Raw genomic sequence first — 27,483 nt, forward strand, 5'->3', positions numbered from 1 at the left:
TATATATATATATATATATATATATATATATATATATATATATATATATATATATGCCGGTTTAAATCGCGCTTGCAAATATCTTCTGATAGGAATCTATTAAATGGTGAATGAAAAAGACAGTGACAGAGAGAGAGAGAGAGAGAGAGAGAGAGAGAGAGAGAGAGAGAGAGAAAGAAAATAGAAAGTAATATGAATCTTTTACTTACATACTGCCGCAACATAATCATATACGAAAAAATATATTTATTCGCGTCACCTTAAGATTTTGTCTATCGTATCGTATTGTCACTCCGGTATATTTTCTTTTTTAGAATTGTTCCATGTGTACACGATATTTAAGTACTCACAATAATGATTAAGGATGTATCTGAGATACAATCGGTGACAAAAGTGCTTGAAAAACGAAAAATTTAAATATCTGCTTCAAACGTGTTGTAAACTTAATGATAAGTGATATAAATAGTGGCTAACATATATTTTTTATTTCAAAAGTTATTTTTTACTTTCTCAACAGTTTATTACTTTTATTTGCTTTTTTCAACTTTCTATAATAAAACTTTTGGTAGGGAAAATGCCCTCAATTCAACTTTAGAACATTAAATTTCGTATTTATTTAACATCAATATCCATCAGTGGGGAGAAAAGTAATTGTGATAAGTTAAAACAGGTAAATATGCATTGTCTGAACGGTAACTATCAATATTATTTGTTGTTATTATAAATATTTAATGAAAAAAGTTAAACGTAACAATAGCGTATCGTATAGTTTATGGTTTGTACGTTGACAGTAATGCACTGTGCAGGCAGGTTAGATGAAATAATAAAAGCCTCAAATTTCACACATTTTATCCTATTGTTAATCGAAATTATTTAATTTGTATTCTTGTCCTCTGCATGAAACAATGCGGACAAAACAAGAATTTACGATCTAACTTTATTATATTGATTTATAGGTTATTCGTTTGACACACCTGATGACACACAGCTGATTACCGCATTTCCACAGTCCAATTACTAACTTATTACGACAATCGCAAAATTCTCACAAATAAAAATTAATTTCTCTGAAACCGTGTTGTGAAAACTAATCAAATTCTGCAAATAGTTCCGACAATTCAGGATCTATATGTATAAAAATACTTAAGTTTTTGATAATATTTTTTCTATACGTTTTTACTCATTACATTCAGGAAAGTTGCTTTTACCATAAGAATACGTGTAAAATTAACATAATAATTACTCTTCAATGGTTTAGTGAATCAACTTGAAATTTTTTTCAGTATATTATAGATAATTAAAGTTACTCAAAGTTTTATCAAATTAGTACTATTTTTATATTTGTAGCTCAGATACATCCTTAATGACTGTATTCTCTCTCTTTTTCTCTTTCTCTCTGTCTCTCTTTCTATCTATTTGTATGTCTGTCTGTCTGTCTCTCTCTCTCTCTCTTTCTTTTTGATAATCGACTGACAAGGGAGTCCCGAAATGTTTCATTGATTCTGAATTTAGTCTAGTATGGAATTGTTCGAAATAATACTAATTTCTCCATTTGTATTAAAAAAATAGCAGCATACAGAATTTTATAATGTTCAATAATTTATTAAAATAAGAAAAAATTATAATAATTAGTCGCACTATAGAAAAATATGAAATTTACTTGGCTTTAATTCGAGATCAAGTCGATTCCATCCTTCCAACTTCCATTCCATATTTTTTTATAATGGGACAAGTTAAAATAGAGATTGAAAATAAGATTGCTATCTCTATTTTGCGTTATAGTATATAAAGATTAATTTCTGCCAAATATTTTGAATTAAAGTTAGCAAAAAGGATTACTGTGATTTTTTTATTTTATTGAAAATTATAAAATTCTGCAGGCTGTTATCTTTTTTACGCAAAGAAAGGGAATACAAAAATGGAAATTTGTATTATTTAGATTCCCTAGAACAATATATTAGTTATTCTATATTAGTTCTAATATATTAGTTATTCTATATTAGTTCTATTCTAAACACGGAATTCGATGAAACACTTCGGAATCTTCCCTTGAGGGATTTGATTGCAACTGAGACTATGTGTCCTCCTTTCGCTTTTAGCTTATATGCATACAGGGGTGTCAACCCTATTGGCCGAATTCTTTCACGCTTCGGTGAAGCGACTAATAGCTGCACGGTTCCTTATCTCTTGTGTTTGTTCTTCGGAACGCGAGCTGGAGGCTCGAATGCTGCCGCTTCTCGGGAACGATCGCGTTCGCCGAAACTCTAATGTTCGAACGACCTCCCCAATTGTGTGTGGGTCCAACATTAATACGGCTCCGGATATAATCATGCCAACACATTACATTATATATGACGCATAATCGTGATACATACATATACGATACTTGTATCAAATATTGATATGAATTTTAATATATAATATTAACATATCAATATCAATACGTTAAGTATTACATATTAATATTTATATCAATACTTAATCCTAGCAAACAAATCTTGCGCGTTATTAGGATACACTTTCGATATCCTGAATATATTTGTGAAACATATCGTGGCCGTACACTATCTATTTGTTTAAATTACATCGCGCACAGTCTTTCGTGAAAACAATCGCCGCTGTAATATAGGGTGTCCCAGAACAACCTTCGAAGCTCTCGTGGAGGCACAATACGGATTAAGATAAACATAAAAGTCCTATCCTATTTTACGATATTCGCAATAATTATCGAGATATTAAAGATTTATGAATGATTACGTGAGAGATATAATAAATGAGCGACATCTGCCGTCGTGTGCTTGTATATTAAGTCAAACTGAACAAACAGTTTCTCTTTATTTTTCTAATAATTTTGCAGATTTTTAGTATTAATAAGATAATATTAATATATTATTGCGAACGACCAATCTTCTTTAATTAATAATTAAAAAATTACGATGTTATTAGAAAGTTTGTTTGAAGAGGAATTTTGTTCAGTTTGATGTAATATAGAAGCACACGATGGCAAACGTCGCCACTATCATCTCATCTCGCGTGATCATTCATAAAACTTGTTTAATTTATATCTCGATAATTACTGCGAATATCACAAAATAGGGCTTTTATGTTCAATCTGTACTACTTCTCCAGTATAGTTTCAAAGGTTGCTCTGGTACATCCTGTATAATAAAAAAAAATATAGATCTTAATCAGGCGATGCAGTGTTACGTGCTGGACGTGGCGCGTGACAAATCTACGTCGAGAGTGTATTATATCCAGTAAAGCTGGCCACACTGAGAGAAAAGACTGGTAACTATAACAAACTGCATTTAGTTATAGAAATTCGTTGGATCCTTAATAATTAATACTAAATATGATAATAATTGCCAAATATTTAATAGTATGACGTAATTGCAATCACAGTAATATCAATTAAATAATTTAGTAATAGTTATTTAATGTTAAATATTTAATATGAAATATATTACAGTTATGAGCAGATATTTGATAATTGTTATAAAATTGTTATATCCCATGTAATAAAAAATTCAGTAGGTACGAGTTCTATTTTGTTACCAGTATAAGTATGTTTTGTTGCAGCACAACGAAAAATTCATTCATTTGCAGCTATTACATCGTTTCAATATCTATTATTACAGATGGTTGGTTGAACCTACCAAAAATTTTGTAACTATTACAAAATCGCTTATTTTGCTCAACTATTCAATAAGTTTTATTTACCAAATATATTCTGGAATCAAATAAATTTTACTTCTGTCAAATAAATAATTTATTTTACAAAACTAAATTAATTAATAAGTATTGCCATGGTTTTGGCTCGCTATATTTACGTCTACCATTTAGTAATAGTAACCAAATTTTGATAATATTTACTAAATTCTTCTCTCAATACACACACACTTTCCGTGACAGTAACCGTAAGACGTAACCTAAGAATTAACCAATCATGTTGAGAATCGTCGAATTGTAAGATCGTCATTTTTGTGAATACTCGATCGTAATTGGTCAATTCTTACGTTACGTCTTACGGCTACTGTCACGGAAAGTGCGTGTGGCCAGCTTAAGCATTGACGATTTTGTACGCGGCACTCCAATTTACAATAGTGACGCATTCTCGCACGTTAAAACGCCGTCATCTCGACGTCGTTCTGCGTGTGCACACGCAAAATCGGCCGGATTGCGCCGTCCGTATCCGAATGCGCGTTCGCGGCAACGAATACGAATACGCTCGATCGAATTTCCTAGCAGAAGCACATGTGTGTTACCCGGCGACGCGCGTATAATTCACATACCAGGGCTATAATGACGCAACTGAGGTCGCGGTCTGAAGATGTCGAAACGCCTGGCGTTGATTGAAAGGACGAAGGATGACTCGAATTTGTAATCAAACGCGCGAGACGCAATGCGCGCGTGCGCGCAAGCATGCATGCAAGCAGGCACGTCGAGTTTGGTATGCGCTGTTGATTCGAATTCTCACGAGACTGCGAGCTAACCGGAATTGGAGCTACCGCGTGAATGTGGGCCAAAGTTAGGCGTACGACACCCGATTATTTAGATCGCATTATCTCTCTCACACTCTCTCTCTCTCTCTCTCTCTCTCTCTCTCTCTCTCTCTCTGTCTGCCTCTTTCTCTCTCGTGAGTGCGGGCGTGCTCAAACGCGGATACTGCGAAATGAACTACCGTTTTGCGTTTGGTGGATGTTATAAGCTTAGCGTCGTTAGAGGGTCGCTTGAGCTACCGACTGCGGCTGAAAATCCCGCTCATTTGAAAGACATTAAGGCAATGTCCATTTCGTAATATGTCCCCGTTATAACCACTCTGCATTCATTTCGAATGCCGAATTTTTACGGAGTGTGCACGTTGGAGATCCATGCGGAATGAAGTAGCGGTGCACTAGTTAAATACGCGCGCGCGAAACAGAGAGAGAGAGAGAGAGAGAGAGAGAGAGAGAGAGAGAGAGAGAAAGGCGATAAATATACGACTTTTACTCGGGATTTTATCACAGTATCGGAATGATGGATATCGAGCGTCCGTAATCAACTCGCGAGAAGCTGTCATTTCGCTGCAAGCTTGGTAATAATCCGGCCGCGTAAAGAGCTAATTAATTAAACTGCCAATTTTTACGTGAACCCCTTGAGTGTGTCGGTGTCCGCATAATTATTTTCCGCGCGACGCACTGATTATTATTTCACGGCGCATAATAAAACATCAGCCCGCGTGCATTTCGGCGGCGCGCGGAATATACCGAAAATTCGTAATCAGCGGAGCGAAGGTACCGGCCGCAAATTGAATATAACCGAATTGGTTGAATATAACCGGTTGTGTTGCGTGTAAAGAATTGATTAATTAATAATTAATTAAGAGCACTGTTTTCAGATTCATCGTGTGTTCTCGCCAAATTATTTCGCTTCAATTTCAAAAGCGCTCCGCGGAACTCCAGTGGAAATCGCGCGAAACGAGCCTGGAAACGAGACGCGGAACCAAGGGTGGTGGAAATAAAGGACTGGTAATGCTTACAAAATGAATTTAGTTACGGATTTTAGTCGAGCACACTTGATAACTACCCATCCAGCTAGACTTTCGTGATTATCATGACGTCAGTCTATCAATGATGGGGAAACTCTACAATTTTTTTAATTGTATTTATGAGGCAAATATACTACATTGAGTCGTTAAATTTACATTATATAGTAATGAAAAGTTATTAATATATGAACGCAGTTGCACAAATTTATTAAAAGTTATAATTGGGCTTTCATATTATATTTTTGCATGAGCATATTATTTTCAGCAGATACTGATTATTCTTTTTGTATTCCTATTTTATCATTCTTTATGATAAAGTGCTATATAAGTTATTCATAAGGGACGCAACCTTTATAAATCGACCAGTAACGTTCCTGCCAAATTTAAATACATCTATCTATTTATCCAGATATAAATACACAAATAGACTTTTATGATTATAATCACGTGAGACAATCGAGGATGGAGAGATTATATAATTTTTTAAATTAAATTTATGAGACAAATGTGTACTGTATTGAATTAATCATTAAATTTACATCATGCAATAATAAAAATTTTATGTTAGATTGATGTAGTTATAAGTTTACTAAAACTAACACTCAGATTTTCATATTAAATTTTGCATGACACATTGTTTTGAGTAAATTTCGATTATTATTTTCATATTTTCTTCATAATTCTATTTGAAGTCATTCTAAATGATAAATATGAGTGATACATGAACCACTTATAAGAAACGCAACCTTCACAAATCTACGAATAATAGTAAGAATATTGACAAATTTATATATATCTTTGTTTAATTCGATGTAAAAAGAGTGTAAAAAGAGAGAGAGAGATTCCATAAAACATGGCTTTTCTCGAAAACAATAGTTGGCACTATCCAAATAATTATTTCAGAACTTAATAAAATATAGAAATTCTTGAAAACCATATGAAAACAATTTCATTTGTCCCGTAGGGGGTTTTAGGAAAATTTTTATCTTCGCAAACTAGCAGATTCTTAAGAGAGATATTATGAATTTTTCATAAAAATTGATTAACTTTCTGGATGTCTCTCAGCGAATTTTTGAAAAAAGAAAAATCCATACGTGCAAACAAAGGGAATTACATTACAAGGAAGTTACTGAAAGGTCGAAATTTATCGAATCGATAGTTTTCTAGATATTTTCCGAGTCTACTTAAACAAAATAATTTTGGCAGAAACACGTTTAAAGTTTCAGTGCTGATTACAATGAAGAGATCAACATAATTCACACACAGTAAGCTCAATTGTATTTACACCAGAATTATATAGTGGACCCTCCTGATCGGTAAAAGCTTCTTCAAGAACGATTCTGGACTGTGTATGAGCCAATCTTATTTCATACGTCACCTGCTGCGCTCGAACCTCAGTTGTGCTGAGTCAACACTCGTCCTTCATGTCCTTAGAATCAACACAGCTGAGCTCAATTTTTTTTTTATGTTCCATGCTTCCATTATTTTAAAAAGGCTGTTTTTCCTTGAAGATGTAGATGGTCATAAATAATTTATTATTTGTAGAACAATAGTTCCACTTGAAAAATTTTTGGAATGAGTGAGTTAAAACTCACACATTAATAATTAGTTTATAATACATATTCATTTTCAGTCTATGATATATTACGGTCGGTTTTTAACTAACTGAGCAGAGTAAGAAACCCGAGATTTCTGTGCGCTTCGACAATGTTTCACGAATTCTCCTCTAATTTCGCCAATTTACGACCGATCTTCAAACACTTTTGGCAATGTTTTCCAAATTATAACCTTTCAAAAAATATAATAAAGAGAAAGGCATTCTTTCAAAATTTCTACCGTGATATTTCTCTTTAATTATAGAATCACGTCGCTAACGCAATTTTAAATCAGTTGCATACGACAACGTGCGTTCATTACAAATGCATTTTACATCCTAATCTTTTTTATCGGAGACATATCTTCTCACCTTGCAGCGTGTTATTTCTCGGCTTCGGACACCGGAATTACGAAGCGACTAAATGGCTTTGGGCGCGTCGTGGTATGTGGTGCGCGATGATCTCTCGTTTTCGTCTCGAGCGAAGCGTCCCCCCTGATGCAGAGATTCGCAGTCGCGAGCCGGTGCATCGACTTCTAACAGGTGCCGAACGATAATTACCGTAGTGTCGGACGAGGGAGATGAGCGCGGCAGATATACGACCCAGATGTTTTGATACACCGTGGACCGTTCCCGGTGACGGGCTCTTGGAACAATAGCTCGAGACGGAGAAACGGATACGCGGCGGGTGAGAGCGCGGGACAGGGGCCGGGAGGGGCGAGAAAAAACCAGATGAAAAAAAGGGACGGAAAGAAATGGACGGTGGACGACGAAGGTCCGTGCGTGGTTAGAAAGGCGAGATGATGGTGCAGGTGAAAGAAAGGGAAAAAAAAGAACGGCTCTAAGGGGGCGGTCGAAAAGACAGAGAGAAAGAGAGAGAAAGGGAGAGAGAGTGAGAAAGGGGGTAGAGGGTGGGCGACGGGGAACGACGGGGGGAAAGGAAGCGCCGCTTGGCTCGGCCGACCTAATGAGCTCTCCGTGCCCGGGACGAAAATAATTATAGAAATTTCCTGCCGATGAACGAAGCACCTTAAGAAAGATTGCCTCCCATTAATAAGCCACAGACGTATTTGCCTCCAGAATTATAATCAGGCTAAGGGGCCTCGTAAGAGGAGCGCTCGTGTTTCCATGAAATTCGTGCGCCGGTTCGGCGCTACGGGGGGAGAACAGTATCTCGTACGATAGATTAATGCGCGCTTCGTTCTACGGGTTTCTACAGATTGCACCGCCCTCGTGATCTTATTGATTTTCCCGGGGATTTTGATCTCCACACTGGAAGATGCACACGAACTCAACGTGGACTTTTCGAATAAGTGAGCGACGCAAAGGATGTTACGTGAATCGATTTCAGGATATTGTTTTTGCTGCATCAACCTGATGACGATTCGGTATGCTACATTGATTATTATATAATTGATACGCCAGATTTTAAATGATACGCTTGTCTACGGAGAACCTTGCCTCGAACTATAATTCCCGTTCTGCAGCGCTTAAAAAGCTGTTTCTCGTAAATATACTGTAGTATTGTAATTTTGCTAGGGTCGGTCGAAACACGACACTATAGAATTAAAAGCATATCAATCAAGCGATATCCGGGCAATAAGTGCAACAATAAGTGCGTTATTTCTAAAGATATTAGTGTTTAAAATTTTAAAGAGGCAAACCCGCTTGAGATACATAAATATATTAAATAGCGAAACATTGCCTAATTTTGTATTGTCTCGATAAATAAATTTTATTTTAGAGATTTCTTGTTGGAAATTACAGGAACGGAGATACAAAATGTACATTGGCAACGTCTGTGGTGAATAGCGTGCTCGTACTTGTCATATGCCACGATTGTGCTTTATTGATAAAAGTAGAAAATGACAAGGCGTGTTAAGAGAAAGAGGGAGAGAAGGAGAAAGAGGGAGCAAAAGAGCAAGAAAGAAAGAGAGAGAGAAGCAAAGAGGAACGAATAATCAATGGCACTGAATATGATTTATTAAACTTCGACACGTTATCAAGTTGAACGGTAATAATGCTATGTGATTTTTACAGAATACGAAATAATTAATCAATCAATACGAAATAATTAATAAGGGAAACCGGGGCTAGATCTACAAATCAAATCAAGTATTTGACGTTCTGGAAACATTTTCATAAGATATGCATTTATTCTCAAAACATTGTGGAAAAATGTTCTATAGAAAAAATGTCCTACGGCACATAGTTCGTCTTACATGTGTCTTCAAGGATAGTTTTCAAATTGTTCTGAGAACATATTTTTATTTTATTATTAACTTTGACAGGATGTTTTAAGAATCTTCCTTGTTTTAATTTTGAAATTAAGCTATTAATTCCTTATGGAATTAATATTTAAAAACTGTTTTAAGTATATTCTGGAAACTTTCCTTGACCTAATTCCTAATTTTTTTAGGATTTTCTTGAAATATTCTTACTTTCGAATATGTATACGGAAGATTCTAGAATAACAAGAATTAATTAGTAGATACTAATCTTTGCACACTGGTGCATTAATATCTCCAAAGTACAATGGAGATTTTATTTTTTTCTATTTCCTTATCTATAGATTCTTCGTCATTGTACATACAAAACTTACAAGATTAGATAATCGAAAGAGGTGAATACTTTATATGAGAAATTTTGTATCTTATGTTGGAAAGTATGAGGATAAAATATTAAATATCTCAAAAAATATATTCACTTTTTGATGATCTCCGATCTTTTCAGTATTTTTATAAGTAGAATGGCCTAATTACACACACACACACACACACACACACACACACACACACACACACACACACACACACATACACACATATACATATACGTTTAAAAAAATTATCCCATACAGCCTAAACTTGTTACATTGTAGAGATATTGTAATGTTGCATACTACAATACAATGTTGCAGAGACATTAATTGTTCAGGGAGGAAAATTTGTCTTAGATTAATGTAATATTATTAATGCAAGTAATAATACATATTAATTCGTATATATATATTAAAATCATCATCTTAAAATAATCGCTCATAAATCTTATAAAACGTTCTTATGAAGAAATATAATGTTAATGGCTTTAAATTAAACCAAAACATCTTCAATATATGTTCCAATAAAATATAATTCAAGGTATTCGAACAAGAGTGAAATTAGACATTCGAGGACTAATATATACTCAAGTCTGATGTATCAAAATAAAATATATTCTTAGAATATTTCCCTAGGATATGTTCTCTCAATAATCCAATTATTACTTGAATTAATATTACATTAATTCAGGACAAATTTTCTTCACTGAGGATAATACATTTTTCACAATTTCGTAGTCGCAACTTCTCAAACTATTAATTGTTGTGATTGATTGTACAAACATAATAGAGACGACCTTCCTCTCTGTTTTATGGCCGCAAAACGATCCTGTAAACCACATATTTTCTTCTATAATAATCGAAATATGAAGATCCTGCAACAAGATCGTCTTGCATTAGTATTAGATTAAATTAGCTAGCACAAAGTCCGGACTAAGGAGATCCTGTATACATAGCATATAAATAGCATCCTTTTTGGTTGTTTCAGGGTGTCTGCGAGAGGTCTCCACAGCTCTGCTTTAAATAATGGCTAACTTTACCTTATATTTCTCTATGCCACATTTTAATAATTTTATGAATGAAAATTGCTTCTATTACGCGAAATAGAGTATCGTACACTTGCAGGAAACTTCATTCTAAATAATAATACGTCACTTATATTTATTCTTTGGCGCTGGAGAACATTAATATCAAATTTTTTAACTCTCAAAAATATAATTGGTTGCTCCTAAACCAATTTTTTCTATTCTTCGACTGTGATATTACTCTGATTTTAATGAAATTTAGAGAAAAGCACTTACGTTCCAAAGGCATAGTTTGCGATTTCGCACGTTTCTACTGATCGTCTCACAATAAATACGTAAACAAAGCGCATCTATTCACTGGGCTAACTAGATCTAGACTGCGTTCCTTTTGAGCGCTCACGCGCTGTAAGTGCCATTCTATCTTTATCGCTCATTAGATGCGGAAGAAAGATAGAGTGACGCTTATAAGCGCTTAAAGCGCGTGAACGCCCAAAAGGAACGCAGCCGTAGTCTTCCCTACTTACGTATATATGTATGATGCATTATTTATGTTATTGTATTTGTACTCGTATGGAATATCAAATAAAGCACATGAAATATTGTGAATAAGAGTTTCACTATGTGGAGTTTCACTTTTATAGTAACACAGGCTCACAAAAAAAAGTTGTCTGTCATGGGAATGTGATTGGGCTATCTTAATATTTTTTGAGTCGCTGAACACGAATCTGATGTTAACATTGAGTTTAGATGTATCAGTTTTGAGTAAACTCAAAAAATAATTGAAAACCCTATATTTGAAATAATAAAATCGAACATCGCGGAAGGTTGAGTGTGTGGCTAGGTTATTCTTATGTTTTTTTAGATCGCTGAACACGAATCTGATGTTAACATTGAGTTTCCACGTATCAGTTTCCACGCAAACATTAATCACACTTAAGTATTTATTATGCCATATTTTTGTAGCTGATTCTATTTTGTGGTTTTTCGAATAACACAAGCTTTTGCATTAGCTGCTTTTGGAAATAATTTCGTGGTAATCTTTTGTTTTCCGTACTTGATTTTAACCCTAAGTATACACACTGGGGGGACCCCAGGCAAAGTTTGAAACTCTAGTATTAGTAAAGAGAATAAGTAAGGAGGATATAACCGCCATGTAAAAAAAATTTAAAGTCTCCTCTGTAGATAGCAACTGTCGGAGCAGTCAACTGTCCGTCGGTTTTGTAGTAATTCACACGTAAAGTAAGCCCGGGGTCTCCTAGACCCTAATGTGTACTTCATGCAACTTTTTTTGCAAGTAAGTATATTTTGTAATTAATTTTATTCGAGTTCATAGTGTAAATATATATTCTAAAAAATGTTATTAGAATTAGATATTAGATATTATTAGATATTAGATATTAGTTATTAGATATTAGATTAAATAAATAATGTAAAAAAAAAGAACTAATTTTTATTGGGAGACAGAAACACACGGACTAAACGCCTAAAATGATATTGCCTTGTTGGATGAATATTATTTGCCGCTCTTAAATTATTGACGTTTTTCTTTTTCTGTTTTTGTTTTTGTTACATGCATTACAAGTTATTGAGTTTGTATCTCTTAACAAAAATCCTAACTCTTATACCTGTCTGCAAAATCACCAGAAAATAGAAATATGAAAAATCGTCAATTTTGGAGCCTTGTAATTTTCATGATAATATTCCAATATTTAAGCGACAATTTTTTTCTTTGTACCTTGAAATATGCCCTTTCAAAATCTGAAAATTTTCTCGATTATCTCTATTATTAAAAAATATATGCATTTTTCAAGGTATTACGGTAAAATAACGTTTCCTTTGCATTTATGAGTAATTCTAATATTTCAACACGTCTTTATTATGTGATGCTTATTATGATTTAATTCAAATTCTTAATAAATATATGTGTTTATCTATTAACAATCGGAAAAAGAAAAGTCAAAATACGGTAATTTTTACCTGAGTTATAATAAAAAAAGTAGCTGGGGTCCTTCAGATCCCAGCGTAACATCTACATATGCGAAAAATAAGTGTGTATACCTAGAGTTAATTTGTGTTGAAGTATCTGATAGATGTATGGTCAATAATATTTTTTTTCAAGACATATTTCTTTTATAAATTAGAATTATATTGAGGTAAAAATTTACCTCAATATTATCTCCTACTACCCTAATCAGGAGAACTTGATTTTAGTAAATTTTAGGTGATGCTATCTAAAGAAAACCTGCTATGGGTTTTTGAACTATTTTTTGAGTTTACTCAAAACTGATACGTCGAAATTCAATGTTAACATCAGATTCGTGTTCAGCGATTCAAAAAACATTAAGATAGCCCAGTCACATACCCAGCCAACAACTTTTTTTTGTCGGCTTGTGTAATCAATTATAGTTATACTTGCGATTAGTTCGCGCACAACAGACGATTGTAATATCTCGGCACGATTGCGCCAGCAGAGTTGATTTATTGACGAATCTATTATCGAAATTGATTTGCTATTACTAATGACCTGCGAATTGGAACAATATGGAAACTGATGGATGGTAACAATTCGCCATTACGAATCAGATACCGAAAACGAAAGTCTTCCGCAACGGCAAGCCACGCGCCTCTCGCTTTAATCGTACAGTCTTCGACTATTAGTTACCGTCAGGTAGTTTCCACTTGTTAATTACACAGCACGAAGGGGCTCTTCGTTGCAGCCTTTATTTTCCGACTCACGAGTGCGTCTATAGCGAAAGTTGCGGCGAGAACTGCACTCTCGCGCCGGCGGTGTGACTCGCGATTTCGATATCCCCCGTCGGCGTACGTATCCCGTTTTAGAGATTTTCTAATTACCCGACCCGTGCACGCTCAACGATTCCGTGCCCGCTAATTCTCTCCTCGCGATCACCTCGCGGCGGCGCCCCGAGGAAGCAATCAGCGTACCGGGGTTTCGATATTTCACTACGTTCTCTCTCTCTCTTGCGTGCTCGCGCGCGCGCGCGCGCTCTGCCGGCTGATTACTTTCTTAAATACCAGACGCCTTCGAAGACTCTTTTTTATTCTGGCGCGACGTTAACCCCGCTTAACGTACTCCCTCCGCGCCCTGACTCACGGTACTTATTCAGGGATTCGCTCGCCCAGACAAAGCTATCGATCGATCAAGACAAAGCGATCGATCAAGAGAGGGCGCAAATGGCGCGGCTCTGCTCGCTAGCTCGCTCGCTGCCTCGACGGTAAACCGCCGCGCGCGCATCGATTGTCAGCGAGATCATTTTTCACTCGGAACGACGGGGCGGGTTTTCGCGCCGGGACGAAGACGAGCTCCGCGGGCCCGCGAGAGACTTACGGCGCGTAAGTATTTTGCATATGAAAGGCTGCCTTTGCTTTCTCGCCAATACATAAGCCGCTAAGTTTGTTGTCACGCGGCAAGCGGCGTGAGTGGCAGCTCGCGTTGCCGCACGAGTGCATTTTGCGTTTCTCGCGTCGACGGCGAGGCTGCATGGGGGCGAGGAAAACGGGCCGGAGTGAAGGGTCGGGCAAGGGGAGGGGCGGAGGGGGGAAGCAAAAGGAAGAGGAAAGGGAAGAAACCACATCGACGCACCGGCGGAGATGCATTCCAACGGCGATGCGGGTGTACGTTTCGCGGATCGGTTTCTAAGGCGCGAGCGATTCGCCTGCTCGATACGATGCGATGCGATGCGATACGACGAGTCGCGACGTGTGTGTATGTGTGTGTGTGTGTGTGTGCGCGCGCGCGCGCGTGCTGCGTCGCGGCATCCATCGGGACGTTACGCGAGGAGCGACGCGAAACGCACCGCAATTTGATCGATCGTGAATCTTGATCGTCGTCCTGTTCGGCTCACGTTAACCTGAGCTGACTCTCATTCGACGAGACATTCCTCATACCCCGAAGATCGATTGCGACCGTCGTAAATCACAGTTAAATTAAGCTTTCTCCCTTCTACTCGCGGTCGACACACAATCACAATGTTATGGATAACGAAGAGTTTACTTATACGCGAAAATATTTTTTTCTAGTATCGCAAAACAATGTTAAGATCTATGTTTTCGAGAAGCGGGTTGAGGAGCCGATCTACATTTTATAAAGCGATCAATATCCTGGAAAATTGACAATCATTTGCGAAAAGCAAATGGACGTATATTAATTAAAAAAATAGATGGACATACATTAATTACATGCAACAAAGAGAGAGAGAAAGAGAGAGAGAGAGAGAGAGAGAGAGAGAGAGAGAGAGAGAAAGAGAGAGAGAGAAAGAGAGAGAGTTAATTTTTCTTCATATAAAAGCTTCTAAGTGGAAACTCTTTGTTTTTACCGATAATTGATGATCATATTCGGCGTACTAGGTATCGGTGAAATTTTTGAAAATCTACTTTTGCGATTATCTATATTTGTGATCTCTTAAATTCTTTAAAAATCTACTTATAATGAGTTATTTGATGATGACTTGGATCAAGGTTGCATAATATTTTTTAACTATAGGGGGTTAAGATAGAATTGGTTAAAACTCGAATTTCAAAGTGATTCTCTATTTGATCCTCTAAAGTGGTTCACAGTTCCCGAGATTCTGGTGAATACCGTTTGTTATTGACATTCTCGTTGTCTCTGATTCCGGAGATTCCAGAAAGTCATGATCACACGCAAAGTACGTGAACAGTGATTGCAGACGACAGTCAAAACCAATCGTTAGACGCTTCCTGTCGTAGACATTAAAATTCGAAACGCACTCCTACATAGCTTAACTAAGTTAAGCTTAAAGTTAGTAGCTCATAAAATTAATTTAGTTGCTTTAAAAGTTACATAAACAGTTTGAAAGGTCCGAACATTAAAGTTTCGGTGAACGCGATTGTTTCAGAGAAGTTTTGCCCTGTAGCTTTTGTGCGTATATTTATTTCTCTACATATATATTTTATTTTTAGTTTTTACGTACAACTCAGCATATTAAATACAAGAAATCTCTTATCGTATATTATTTTAATGTTTTAAATAAAGAGAAAATAATATATTTAGTTGTTGTAAAACATTTATTTTTTTTATTTGTGTTGCTGTGAAATATAATGTTTATATAAAATTGGATATGAACGAGAGTTGACAAAACGTGGCAGACCAATAAAAAGTGATTACCTTATGGCTAGATTCTTATTAGAAGGCTCTAAAGCGAGTGCGAGTCGCGGATCATAGTCAAGTCTTAATCGATAAGTTGTGCATTCCAAAAAACGATTAGTATATTTATATCTTCTTTTATGACCCATCGCGTTATTTGTATTTTATATATGTGCAAATATCGGGGTTTATTTATTATAAATATTAAATATATTGTTATTTTTCCGAGATTAATATAAACTTTATAACAACACTTTATATCTTAAGCATATTAAATCACAAAATTTAGCAACATATCCCTTATAACTGATCAAATTTTATTCATATTTATCATATAAAATGACAAAATAATACCTTAAGTATATTAAATTACGAAATTCAGCAGCGTTGAGTCCCTCATAACTTATCAGATTGTACTTATATTTATCGCATAGGAGGACAAAATGTAAAATACGAAAGAAATAAGTAAAAAAATATAAAAATTTGTCTCAAACGTTAATATGTCACGTTAAACGTAATATGAAAAGTGAATGTAATTTTTAGTAAATTTGTTATTGCATCATTACAACAAAGAGTTTACATTATTCTTCGATATGTAAATTTAATAATTAATTTAATACACAGTATATTTATTTCATGAATGTAATTAAGAAAATTGTAAAGTTTCCATCGATTGCCTCACGTTGTGATAATCATGAAAGTATATATGTGTAGATTATTATTGTCATAAAAGTATTCCGATACTATCTTGACTAAAAGTTAATCCACTATGTACAATGTTGGACTCGTGAAACCTAAATGAATATTTGATTGTTCACTAACGTAAACAATCTTTCAATTTATTTCAAAGTAGTGAACATCTATTTACAGATTTGGATTTATACTATTTGATAGACTTCGATTATAGTATATGTTCTAAAATATGATTGCACGCAGAAAATTAAGCTAATATAAACTTAACTAAACGTAAAAGTTAATTATACGAAGGAATATATGTTTTTTGTGTAATTTTTTATCGTATATTAAATTTATATGAAATAGTTTTTTAAGAAAATATTCAGTTTTGTGCTCACAGGATTTCATAAAGAAAGGATGATAACGCTCACAATTATGCTGGCATTATTTTGATTGTTCTTATTCTACATTGTAAGCAATCAGCAATGATTTTAATTTTGTTGAATTGTTTTAACTTATACAGTTAAAAAGTTAAAGTTAATGCAATTTAATATAAATATATTCAACGCTTAATATAACTACATTACATTAAATATTGTTAAGTTTAACCTAACTTTTAATTAATTAACTAGTTATTACCTAACCTTGGTTTTAATAATTGACAGATCTTTGTTTTAATTATTACAAATATATTCTAATAGTTATAATTTTATCTTTATGGTGGCCTTCCGATTGTTTCTGACATGCATCACAAAGAGTAACGCCAACATGTGCTCCATTTCTGGGCAGCGAAAAATATATTTAAAATAGGTACCAAATTAAAGGCCTTGATGAGCTGATTACAAAGATATAAGTTTTAGAGCTGCCCAGTGTATTGTTCCAACACTGGTTCCAACAACGGTTCAAAAAGTTTCCAAATTTTAGGCTACTTTCTTTATATTTTTTTCATTTCATCTCATTTCAAAAGTTGAATTTTTTTGGATCTATATTTTAAAATAGTTAAGTGAAAATAATTTAAATATTTCTAATGTTTTTGAGTAGCTTAAGGTGCATTTTCCTATGCACTTCATGTTCCAAAATCAACCGGAAATTAATATTCTAATTGGAATTTTCTACTTCCGGTCAATTTAGAAGATGGAATTTATATCAGTTCTTCATTTAATTTTATTAAATGTAGCATTTTGAATTTTTAAAATTCGTTAAGTTTTGCTAAAGAAACATCAGTTTAAAAGTAGCCTAAAATTTGAGACCTTTTTGGATCGTAGTGTTGGAATGATATACTGAGCGGCTTTAAAACTTATATCCTTGTAATTAGCTCAACAAGGCCTTTAATTTGGTGCTCATTTTAAGTAAAGGAGAGTGGGGCAAATAGTGACGGATTTTTTCATCTTCCTCGTCTAAGTTACTTTCAAGTTGTCGAGATCGGACGTTTTACTAAAACGATACTTTTCACCTTCAATTATACGAAAAACTTAAGTACAAGACACAAATCATATGGAATAACAAAATTTTCATAGAAACTAAAATCTGCATTTTGTCACTATTTGCCTCAGTATGGGACAAATGGTGATGATATCATGAAAAACTCCTGAACTTCCATTCAGTTTCTCTTTTAACGATGACTAACTAAAAATTGAGATATAATTTCTTTACTGCCATATGTAAGAATTTTATTAAAACAAATAATGTATAAAATCTAATTTTGGTGAAATAATATGACACGCTTTTGGAAAGTGATTTTTCAAATTTTCATTTTTTACTTATTAATATTTTCTGTATTTAAACCTGGTTTAATGGAATTTAAGTTACACCCAACGAAATAAATGGGAAGAAATGCAATTCAGCTAACATTGAATAAGTCAAGTAACGTTATTTAAAATTTGTTACTGTTTGTGCCCCAGAAGTTGCCTTTTCTTTTAAAACACTTAAAACAATAAACGAATTGATATATACATATAGAGGTTAAATCATACAAGAAGAAAGACATATCGTACAACGCTGAACAGGTAAAATCTCATTTAGGGGTTCGAGAGTCAAAACAATCTAAGTAGAAATACCCGAATAAGATTCAGATTTTACCTTGTTTCACAAAGGTCAAAATTTTAGGCTTCTTTATTAGCTATGTTTACCTTAACAGTTTAATTGTTTTTTTTCAAAGATGATTAGATGTTCGAGAACTTACTCGCTATTGACGGTGGTAGTAGCATAGACGCAGGGGAATATAGAAGAAATTTAAACTGTCACTATTTGCTCCCCTCTCTCTTAAATTTTTCACTGTCCAGAAATGGCCTATGGACCAGTGGCATCACTCTTTATGTAGAAAAAAACAATCATCTGTCGTACACTATAAGCGCTCTTTATCGTATCCGCGTTACAGCGAACAGATTAATGTTGTTATAACTTATTGCAAGAAGTATATATAACAAGAAGACCTATTGTATTATTATATTCAAGATATTATAATCCAGAAATGGATGTAACGCACATTGTCAAGTGAGATTACTTCAGTGAAGCTGTAGATGCGTTTAGACGATAAGAGTCAATGGAGTTTCGCGACAAAAAGCCGGCGCCGCGCACATCTCAGCTCAGATTCGTGGAGCGCATTCTACGAATACGTCACGTCGAGCAGTCGTCGCAATCAATAGCACAATGGATCTTCTTTTATCTCGTGCGAGCTTCCGCGGAACGGAGAAGCTACGCGCGGCTTAACCGCCTCGTTGCCGCGCCACGAATCTTGCTAAGGCGAAACCGAACTTCGTCATTTCGCTACGAAGCGCGTTTCGTCTTGCGTATAAGCGTGTGCTACTTTTATTACGTATCTCGGTATTCTAATCTCAAATTCCTTAGGAGCGAGCAAACGTTCCTCGCGACGAGGACGCGAGCGAAGACCGCAGACTCGGCAGACGGCGGCGGCGGCGACGGATTCGCCGCGAAATTACTTCGTCCCGGTTTATGAAGATTAAGATCGGCGCGCGTCCGCGCACGCACGTACGCCTCCAGCTAAAAAGCGAGGTACGCGCGTACTCGCGTCCCCCGGGGACGAGCTGGCGGAGATGGGTGGACTCTAAGGAGCAAAGGACACACGGCGCAACGGCGCCGTAAAACATGATTTAATAGTGATGCATAGCGCATTTTATACGCTTGGTACGCGGAATCGCGATCGTCGACAGACGGTCCTCGCCTCGCCGTTTGTATCGATGCCACGGCGCCGAGTGATTTCTCGTAATAAGGCGAGGCAGCAGCGGCGAAGAAGAAGAAGAAGAACAACTTTAAGATGCGAGTCTCGTGCGCGTTACTGCGTTCTATCTCGCACGCGGTGCGAGGAAGTTCCCCTCTTCGTTACAACTAGAACACTGTATTCTACCGGGAACAAGCCGCCATGTTATGCTCCCCTCTACGAGGGAAAACGAAATATATAAGACATAAGGGTGAAATACAAAGGGAGCCTAATTTGTAACGAACGATATATTGGGGCTTGACTCAAATTGCAGGAATAGGCATTTTTTTTGTTCCAATCTTCTTTCGTAATTATTATTTGCTAAATCGATAATGTATTTTATTCTTTATTTTTATAACTAATTTCAGGATCGATTAATGATCAGTTGTTAAACTAATAATTTAGTTAATAATAAGTAATTATATATAAATTCAAATAATTTATTACTAAAATTGAGAGGCGAAATCTCTAAAAATCCCTCATGCTCCGATTTAGTTCAAGTTTTTTAAATAGGTTCCAGATAAAATGAAACATATTAGAAGAATTTTTTGCGACTTGAAAGTTAAACAACTTTCTTCATCACTTTTCTATACTTGCTGTATTTTATAAACGCATACATACACACAGAAAGAATAATACATATTTGTTTAATTACATATGAAATAAGCAGTATAGGATAAAGGTACCTAATATGAAACACCTTTTTTTAAAGTCTTGTAATTTATTCAATTTGTAACCATAATTCCCGTTTTTATGTAAAACTTATGGGAAATTTAGGTATCACCTCAAAAAGTTAGTAATCAATAACAGCTATACTTTGTAATATATGAAATTTTTTATCAAAAGTGCTGATTTTGCCCTTCAAAAAGAGAGTTCTTAATATGAGACAAGAGGGTTTCCTTATATGAAATGGGATCTCATATTAAAAAACCAAGGGAAGAAATAAAGAAAAGCTTTCTATATAAACGCTTTTACTATACAATAGTAGGAACATTGCAAATCACAGACTTCAATCGTAATTATATATGGTAATTTTATAATTTTTCGATGATCGTCATTTTAAAAACATAAAAATACTAAGACTAAGAGTCAATTACAAAATTAGCATATCAAACTTATATACTTATTATAAAATGAAATAGTCAGCAAATGAACAAAACAATACCTCCGGTATCTCATATCACGAACCGCTTTGCGGTTTTACGATCACTAAATGTAACATCTGCAATTAAGAAATTCAACATGTCCTGTATTTTCCTATTAATATGATCTTACGCTGTCACTGTATGCAGCACTTATTGTCTAGATATTTATTTATTACATAATTAACAAAGTTTAAAGACTCGCTTCATAAAACTTTTCAACATCCAATTTCACAAACATTTTTTTTTGCAACGACTACACGCATGATCTAATAATGAATTTTCCACTAAATAGGTTTTACTCCAAATGCACACAATAAATTTATGGTAGAACCAACACATAACGCTTAGTTTAGCAGAAATCTGGCTATCTCATATTAGGAGCCTATCTCATAATAGGCGACCTTAACCTATACACGTATCTTTATTGATTCTCCGAAAATACATATATGTTATATCTTCTAATAGTTGGCGAATCTGCTCTAATTCTTTATATTTCATATTGTTACAAATATTCACACAACATATCTTGTTTGATAGACCACTCCTACACTGAGAAAAAAATCATTTCATCAAAAATTTCAGAAAACGTTTGTTTGGATATGACTGTGAACATATTTATTTAAATTAAATAGTTATCTTTTAAAATCAAAGAAATTTATATTTAAAATTTTTTTATTTAATTTTAGAAAATAATTACTTAATTTAAACAAACATGTTCACAGTTGTATCCAAACAAATATTTTTCGAAATTTAGTAAATTTAGTAAAGTATGTCTTACGTAGACATTCTGTACAAATAAAAAATATAAAAATATGAAAAAATGTTAAAATATTGTTTAACTTTCGTGTCGTAAAAATGCTTTTGTGAGATTTTTTCTTATTTAAAAAGTCTACTTACAAAGTTTTTAATAAATTGGAACATATATGTATTCGGGAGAGACAACAGCCAAAAATGAATTATTAAAATTATCATTAAAATAATTTGTGAATCTTTGTATTGGCTTCAACGATTTTAAGAAGAGTATAACGATTACCTGGAACTTACGTACAGTATGAGCTATATGAATTGTTTCGAATGAACGAAATGAATCACCTTCCGGACGAGAATCTAACATGGCCAGTTTCGGCCTGCCTGATTCGTACACGGTGCCTTAGCTGTAGCTAATGCGGTATTCACGCCAAATTTCTCGCATTTGGAGCTCCTTTGTTCAATCTGATGGCCGACGTCGTCTCACGTGTCCGAGCTTAAATCGCGCAGTAACGGGAACATTGTCTCCATCGTGATGTTTAACGACCGACGATAAAAAAGATGGACTTTAACGAGACATAAGAATTCAGGAAATATAGTGGGGAAGCTAATTTCGTCGAACTTCCATTCGTGAGTAACTCGCGCGATTTAACTTCAACACTGTTTGCGATTTAGATCTGGATTTGGTGAGAAAATTGCAGCGTTGATTAACGAGACATCGGGAACAGAACAAAGTAATGCTGCACAAAGGGAAAGCACTAATTGAATTAGTATAACAATGATGCAACTAAATGTGTTTGTTTGTTAAAAAGAACAGAGTTTCTGGTTCTCTTATGAATCAAATTCGGTTTTTAAGGCTTCTTGTACCTGGCCGGTCATGTCAGATTTGTAATGTCAGAAGCGAAGAATGACATGCTGACGAAAGTTGCGTGCCATTTCTGAATAAAGATAAATATGGATGAAAGGTAAATTGAGATTGTTTGAGTACATTTCGTCCATAAAATCGTCCGAAAGATATCTCTTTCTTTTAATGATCAATAAAAAGTCGTATAATAAATTATAAAATCAAATACGTAAAATAATGAAATGTGTTTGTTTTATCTGCATGCTTTATTTTATCATTTATTATACGACTATTTATTAATCGTCAGGGGAAAGGGATAATTTTCGGAAAATTTTACAAGTATGCTTAAGCGATCTTAAATGATCTTTTGTCTATATTTATTTAAAAATGACACGCAACTTTTGTCATTTTTCGCTTCTGACGTCACAAATCCAAGATAGTCGCGACAAAGTACAAAGAATCTTAACACTCGAATTACCAAAGCAGTCAAAATAAAAGGTTTATAGTTTCTTATAAAAAATTATTAAGAAACGTAACGATACATTTAATATTTTAATTCACGCTAAATAAAAGTAAAAATAATATAAATAGGATAAAATGCATGTTTATTGGCATCTCCTTAGTCATTGACATACTAAACAAGAATCTGATTGCAACTAGAATTGCAGTTAAAGGTTTTGCCTGCACTCGATGACTCCAAAAGCGAACTTTACAACTAAAACTATGAATAACTGTCATTGGTTGTAAAAAAAATCATATTTTTCTAGAATATCAATGGCTAAGGAAGAAAAATAATTTGATATTTTACTCTAAACATTTCATCTTTTGCATTATGTTTTAAAAAACGGGCATTTTAATTGCTTTGATAGAAATAAGTCGTTAATCTTTAGACTGCCGGGAAAGCCATTTTTGTGGCTTTTGAGTTTGGATTAAAATACTACTATTTTTCGTGATATTTTAAATATGATACTAAATGTATTAAACATATATGTGTGTACGTAGCCTACGCAATGCATGTCTCTCCGGTGCCTCTTTTGCGCTTGTTTGCGCTTCGCGCTTGTGCGCACTTACGTCGCTGAAATATATGCACTAATTGTAATGCTCCATTATGCATAACACTCCGCTTTGAAGATTATCATTTGAAAGAAATTTTATTATAATTACGACACAAAGTCAACATAAAAAAATTATAAAATGTATAAAAAAATATAAATATTGAAAAATAATAAAAAAAAATTAAAAATATAACAAATAAAAAAATTATAAAACAAGCAAAAAGGTAAAAAAAAAATACAAAATTAAACATTAAAAAACCAAACAAAAAAGACTGCATGAATCTGTGTTTATATTTATTTATATTGTCAATATTGCGCTCAGGACTTGAAATTTTATAAATCTATACTCAAAATTGAAATCCGCGATATCAAAAACCCCGAAATACGCTATTTTTGAGAAAATAAAATTTTTTTATATTTGATCGTGTGTTCCTTGCTGGGAAAACCACTTTTGTGGCTTTGCATAAAAATTTTTGAGAAAAAATCACTTTTAATGAAAAAATGCCGGCGGCCTGAAGGTTAATCATCGACAATTCTAGTGTTAAGAACTAGAAATTTTGTTTCAGCCAACGCGCATTTAGTTGTATCAAAGCCACGTTGATTTAGCCAATTTTTTCCGTGTGGCGGTGACGATTTGAATGAAAAGCACTCAGCGCGCTATATCCTGGCGTTGTTCCGTCTGACATGGAATAACTGAAAATATCGATATATTTTATGAGGTTTCGTCTATATCATATTGCGCGCAATTAGCCCATTACGTGATCCGTTGCGTTAATATGGCGCGACCGCGTATCATCAATATTTTATTAATAATCGTCGGCACTAAAATTCACCGGCGCGACGGTAATGCGCATTCCGTGTCCGGCGATTTTGCAATTCGCAATTCGCACTTCGGGCATCGGCGCGCCACTATTGACCCGTAATAAAGTTGCACTTGGTAAAAGTGGCAAGCCCGCGGGCTGTCAGGGGCATGAAATCCTGGCATTATCAAGGTCAAAGCAGTGCGAGCGTGACTTTTAGCGAGGCTGTTACCGGTGTCACGCACGAGTGGCCGTGATAACCGACGACAATGGATGCTTCTCGGAAGCATCAGTCTCGCTCTGCACGGCGGACTCCGCTTCTCTTTCTAGATCGCAACGGGCAAAAAATGATTAAGGATACCTATCGACATTCCGACCGGCGAGGCGACTGCACGGCAGATATCGTACGATATCGTCAAATAAATCGAACCTAAACGATATCGATGGTACTAGCAAGCAGCCCGCCTCCCTCTCTCTTCCTCCTCCTCCACTTTCTCTCTCTCTCTCTCTCTTTCAATCTCTCCTTCCCCTTTTAGCCGGCGGTATCGCGGCGGGCGGATGTTTGGCGTGGCTGAGAAACGCCGCTTCGTATCGAGCGTGGATATCGTCCCGATGCGAAACGCTACGTAGACATCATCGCGAGGCATTATTTCAACGGCGATGCAGCCCCGATTTTTCCGTTCTCAGTGAGACTGCAATCCGTCGCGCATACTACGGCCGACAATAACGTTGCTTCGTTGAAAATCCATCGCGGACTGAACGAACGTCGAGAATATCGAATGAATCTCTGCCGCTCGACGTTGCTTCGTCGATCACCGGGAGATTCCTCGTTGTTTTCGCTCCCCTCAACAAGATAATTAATCTATGCGAGCTGCTTTGGCGAGCGCTACAGCTCGTAACGGGCATGTCTAGCGTTTTAAGTGAAATGCGAACGAACGAGTCGAATAGCCGGCGACGGAGATAAACGGCGCGGGGCTCCGCTGTACGAAAGACTATTTCCTGTTCCGAATGAATGGCGCAGAATGGGAGCACATAAAGCAGGAGACAGCGACGTTAAACACCGGTCCGCGACAACTTTCCCCCTGGCCGCGCAGGTCCTGAGAAACCGAGCAATCGGCGTTTAGCCCCGGCCAGGAAATTGTGAAAAAGCGTAAACATGGCTGATCGTATCGCACCGGCACGCCGGCTTTGCGCGCGCGGGATATACGTGTATATGACAGTGTGTCTGGATTTAGGTGTCCTAGTATTAATGCCAGCAGGTCTACAACTTGTTAAACTGTACAGAAAAGTCCTCTACCATTTTGTATATTATTACAGTAATTATTGAGATAGGACAGACCGGGGCTATATGGCCGTAGGGGCATGTTGCTCGTGTGTTTTTGTTAGTGTTTATCTTGAGAGGAATAATAAGTACAAAATCGCGAAATGGTCCTTTTAGGACATAAATACTTATACACCTGCTCTCCAGTACAACTTAAATCAAACGTATCTCTAGGCAAGTATCTTTACGCAGATGTTGGAACGAATAATTAAACCAAGTGTTAAGAGGATAATAATGTTTGACAGTGTCAACGCAAACACCGGATGGACTTTCCAGTTTTTACAACGTACGTGATGATCCTATGTCAAACTGATCCTGGATCCCACTTTTAATATTAATATTAATTAATTACTTTTCCCTGAATTTTATTAAAATCAGGACAATATTACAGTTAAGAAATAGAAAAAAACTGATTTGGTAAGAGTAAAGTAAATTTTCGAGTTTCTCGAAATTTTTTGTCAATATTCTCCATCGTGACTGAATAAAATTAAGCGACTGTTACTAGCTAAAATGAAATCTCTTGTAAGTGTATGATACACTGTTTTTAGTAATAAATGCAATTTTTATTCATAAAATGATTGAAATAGAACATATGGGCGGACAAGCTAAAGTTGGCTCATAATTAAAGGCTGACAGAAGGATTGTGGAGATCTTTCGCGGAAACTCTGACCAATCAGAATATATATTTTATACGTGGCCTTTTTATCTTACGTTACTGGACAAGATAACTCTGTTGCATATTTTGGTTATTATAAAACAAAATATACGGTTAGCAGGGTAGTGATAAGCATTAATACATGGAAAAAAGTTGTCTTTATTATGTTTATTCAATTATTTGCAACAATTAATTGCTTGAGAAGTTGTAATTTCGAAATTCTAAAATATATGGCATTTAGTTCCGATTTATTTTATTAACGAAATAAAATTAGAGATGAACATTGCATGTAGTCTGAAGAAATATGTACGCATGCGTCAACAGTTACAACCTTATCGTCAGCGTATACAGCCAACCTCAACAAGCACATACTTTGATATGCAACACAATTTCATTGCACAATCAATATATTTATATATGATAATTTTTCAAGAAATGAAAGTATGAGTCAAAAATAAGTGAATTTATTTGCATTACATTTTTATTAATTGAGTTTAGAGAAGATATTATATAGTTTAATTGTTTTTTTGCATCTTCCTGTTATATAAACCCTAACAATATGTTCTATAATATTCGTACTTCGCTAAAAACGAAAGACTATGTTTTATCTTTTTGTCTCATGACTTTCCGTCAGTTGAGAGAAACGCAGAGAGTGCACATGTCAGTCATTTTCAACTATGTGCGTTATTTCCTCTATTGTGGTTTATAGAGAGCCACGTCTTCATTCTGACAACGTTGTTTCCTATTACTAGATTTCCACCATTGCTACGAAACAGTCAATAAGTCTAATATGTCTCTTCAGACTACCCTACACAGCTTGTTCCATTGCATTGTGAGATTTTCCTTGACTGATCCTCTTTTGTCATTCATATCTCTATAATTAATGTTAGCTAGGCTATAATGATAATTAGCTAGGTTACAAAATAGTGGAGAACACTTTTCCGTTTAGTTTAACGAGTTCTACCTCTATACACGAGCGGTCGGATACTTAAATCCAGACGCTCTGTATGTATGGCACAGCCGCTTTGGGAAAAAGCCGAAGCGCGTAGCCAAGGAAGCGTGCAGGGCGCCCCGGAAACGTATTGCATGATAAAATATGCATTGCGTGCGGTCACGAAGTGAGCCGGAATTCTGAACGCATGACCCGCGGGAATAAA

This window comes from Odontomachus brunneus, unplaced genomic scaffold, assembly GCF_010583005.1.
Source record: "Odontomachus brunneus isolate Ranch 3 - 2012 unplaced genomic scaffold, Obru_v1 Obru_scaffold_079, whole genome shotgun sequence".
NCBI lineage: Eukaryota > Metazoa > Arthropoda > Insecta > Hymenoptera > Formicidae > Odontomachus > Odontomachus brunneus.